Source organism: Triticum urartu, chromosome 3A (assembly GCF_056163025.1).
Source record: "Triticum urartu cultivar PI428250 chromosome 3A, HENAU_Tu73, whole genome shotgun sequence".
Lineage (NCBI taxonomy): Eukaryota > Viridiplantae > Streptophyta > Magnoliopsida > Poales > Poaceae > Triticum > Triticum urartu.
The window spans coordinates 633,899,030-633,903,126 of record NC_141875.1 but is presented as its reverse complement, the minus strand read 5'-3'; positions in this window follow the sequence as shown (position 1 = coordinate 633,903,126).

Sequence of the window (4,097 nt, the reverse complement as noted above, 5' to 3'; positions counted from 1 at the left end):
GAAACTAGAAGAACACGCTTTTATAAAGCAATCTTTCTTAGCACGCATCCTAGCGGTTCTTTCTTTGCACTCATCAATAGAAATTCTCATGGCTTTGAGAGACTCATTGATATCATGCTTAGGTGGAATAGATCTAAGTTTCGAAGATTCAACACCAAGAGAAATTCTATCAACATTCCTAGCCAACTCATCAATCTTAAGCAATTTTCTTCAATCAAAGCATTGAAATTCTTTTGCGAAGTAATAAATTCTTTAATATTAGATTCAAAATAAGAGGGCATCTTATTATAATTTCCATAAGAATTGTTGTAGGAATTACCATAATTATTAGAGGAATTACTAGGATACGACCTAGGGTTAAAGTTTCCTCTATATGTGTTGTTACCAAAATTATTCCTACCAACAAAATTCACATCCATAGATTCGTTATTATTCTCAATCAAAGTAGACAAAGGCATATCATTAGGATCAGAAGAAACACTTTTATTAGCAAATAATTTAATAAGTTCATCCATCTTTCCACTCAAAACATTAATTTCTTCTATCACATGCACTTTCTTATTAGTAGATCTTTCAGTATGCCATTGAGAATAATTAACCATAATATTATCTAGGAGTTTAGTAGCTTCTCCTAAAGTGATTTCCATAAAAGTGCCTCCCGCGGCCGAATCTAAAAGATTTCTAGAAGCAAAATTCAATCTGGCATAAAAAATTTGTATAATCATCCACAAATTCAAACCATGTGTAGGGCAATTATGTATCATTAATTTCATTCCCTCCCAAGCTTGTGCAACATGTTCATGATCAAGTTGCTTAAAATTCATAATATTGTTTCTAAGAGAGATGATCTTGGCGGGAGGAAAATACTTAGAGATAAAAGCATCTTTGCACTTATTCCATGAATCAATACTATTTTTAAGCAAAGACGAAAACCAAGCTTTAGCACGATCTCTAAGCGAAAAAGGAAATAGCTTCAATTTAAGAATATCATTATCCACATCTTTCTTCTTTTGCATATCACACAAATCAACGAAGCTATTTAGATGGGTAGTGGCATCTTCACTAGGAAGGCCGGAAAACGGATCTTTCATGACAAGATTCAGCAAGGCAGCATTAATTTCACAAGATTCAGCATTGGTAAGAGGAGCAATCGGAGTACTAATAAAATCATTGTTGTTGGTGTTGGTAAAGTCACACAATTTAGTGTTATCTTGAGCCATCGTGACAAGCAAGCAATCCAACACACAAGCAAATGAGGAACGGGCAAAAGGAGGCAAATAGAGAAAGAGAGGGAGGATAGAGAGAGAGGGCGAATAAAACGGCAAGGGTGAAGTGGGGGAGAGAAAAACAAGAGGCAAATGGAAAATAATGTAATGCGGGAGATAAGGGTTGTGATGGGTACTTGGTATATTGACTTTTGCGTAGACCTCCCCGGCAACGGCGCTAGGAATCCTTCTTGCTACCTCTTGAGCACTTGCGTTGGTTTACCCTTGAAGATTAAAGGGTGGTGCAGCAAAGTAGCGTAAGTATTTCCCTCAGTTTTTGAGAACCAAGGTATCAATCTAGTAGGAGGCCACGCACGAGTCCCTCGTACCTACACAAACAATTAAATCCTCGCAACCAACGCGATAAGGGGTTGTCAATCCCTACACGGTCACATACGAGAGTGAGATCTGATAGATATGATAAGATAATACTTTTTGTATTTTTATGATAAAGATGCAAAGTAAAATAAAAGGCAGTAAAAATAACTAAGTATTGGAAGATTAATATGATGGAAGATAGACCCGGGGGCCATATGGTTTCACTCGTGGCTTCTCTCGAGAGCATAAGTATTCACGGCGGGTAAACAAATTACTGTTGACCAATTGATAGAATTGAGCATAATTATGAGAATATCTAGCTATGATCATGTATATAGGCATCATGTCCGAGGCAAGTAGATCGACTCCTGCCTGCATCTACTACTATTACTCCACACATCGACCGCTATCCAACATGCATCTAGAGTATTAAGTTCAAGAGAACAGAGTAACGCTTTAAGCAAGATGACATGATGCAGAGGGATAAACTCATGCAATATGAAATAAAACCCATCTTGTTATCCTCGATGGCAACAATACAATACGTGCCTTGCTGCCCCTACTGTCACTGGGAAAGGACACCGCAAGATTGAACCGAAAGCTAAGCACTTCTCCCATTGCAAGAAAGATCAATCTAGTAGGCCAAACCAAACTGATAATTCAGAGAGACTTGCAAAGATAACCAATCATACATAAAAGAATTCAGAGAAGATTCAAATATTGTTCATAGATAAACTTGATCATGAACCCACAATTCATCGGTCTCAACAGACACACCGCAAAAGAAGATTACATCGAATAGATCTCCACAAGAGAGGGGGAGAACTTTGTATTGAGATCCAAAAAGAGAGAAGAAGCCATCTAGCTAATAACTATGGACCCGTAGGTCTGAGGTAAACTACTCACACTTCATCGGAAGGGCTATGGTGTTGATGTAGAAGCCTTCCGGGATCGATGCCCCCTCCGGCGGAGCTCCGGAACAGGCCCCAAGATGGGATCTCGTGGATACAGAAAGTTACGGCGGTGGAATTAGGGTTTTGGCTCTGTATCTGGTAGTTTGGGGTACGTAGGTATATATAGGAGGAAGGAGTACATCGGTGGAGCAACAAGGGGCCCACGAGGGTGGAGGGCGCGCCCAGGAGGGTAGGCGCGCCCCCTACCTCGTGGCCTCCTGGTTGATGTCTTGACGTAGGGTCCAAATCCTCTGGATCATGTTCGTTCCGAAAATCACGTTCCCGAAGGTTTCATTCCGTTTGGACTCCTTTTGATATTATTTTTCTGCGAAACCCTAAAATAGGCAAAAAAACAGCAATTTTGGGTTGGGCCTCCGGTTAATAGGTTAGTCCCAAAAATAATATAAAAGTGTATAATAAAGCCCAATAATGTCCAAAACAGAATATAATATAGCATGGAACAATAAAAAATTATAGATACATTGGAGACGTATCACCGGCTCGGAGGCGAGTGGGAGGGAGAAGCGGGAGGAATGGAGAGAATGGGAGGGAAGTGGGGGAAAAGCGGGAAGAGGCGCTCGACTCGCCGACAGGGTGGACCCACACGCCCTTTTCGCTTGTGCCGGCGCCCCAGGCGTCTCCCAGGGCGCCGGGTTCGGCCTGGGTCCGCCGACACCAGTTTCGGCCCGAGCCGGCGAAAAACGGGTTTCTGAGGGCGCGACTGGGCCGTTTTTTCGACGCCGGTGCGGCAAAAACGTCTGGGAGGGCCTGTTGGGGACGCGCCTGGAGATGCTCTTAGTTGGGAGCGCCCGACGACTAATTCACTCACGAGCATCCACGTAGCCTCTCTCTCTCTCTCCTCTATCCCTTTCTCTGTCCGGTGATTTTGGTAGTAATTTTCCCAAAACCCCGGCGCCGTACTACCCGGTGGCCGGTAGCGTCGCCCTGGCCGGCCTCGCGGTGGACTGCACCGTCGAGGGCATTTGTTTCATGGAGGCCGCTGTGAGCTACGCGCTCGCCGGACGCGAACGGCCTCGACTGCTGCCCGCTTCTTATTCCCGGCCCCGGGGAGGTCCTTCTCCAGGCGAGAAGCTTCGCGGCTTCATCCTCATGGCCCCAGGTAACGAAATTCACATGTGGCACTACGAGTCATGACGCTCTTGTCCCGATGGCGTTCACGGCTACGTTCATGTCATGGGGGCTGATATCGACTTCGGTCAAAGCTTCGGCGCGAAGCCAGGGAGGCGGCCAGTGCGGTGGGCGACGGACTACCTGATGAAGGCCATGGCGACCACTCGTGCTGGGAGCGGCCGGCGGACATGGACACGCCGCGCACCGTCTACAAGGTTGACCCGGTGCACCCGGGCTCCGACGTGGCCGTGCTGGCCACGGGGTCCATCGTCTACCGCGAGGCCGACCCGGCCTACTCCAAACAGCCCCTGGACCGCGCGTTGTCGGTCTTCGAGCAGGCGCCGGTGCGGGCGGCAACACCGCATGCACGCCCAGCTCGTCCCAGGGAGCACGCCCACATGCTACTTTTTTGAGGGGAGTGCGGGTGGAA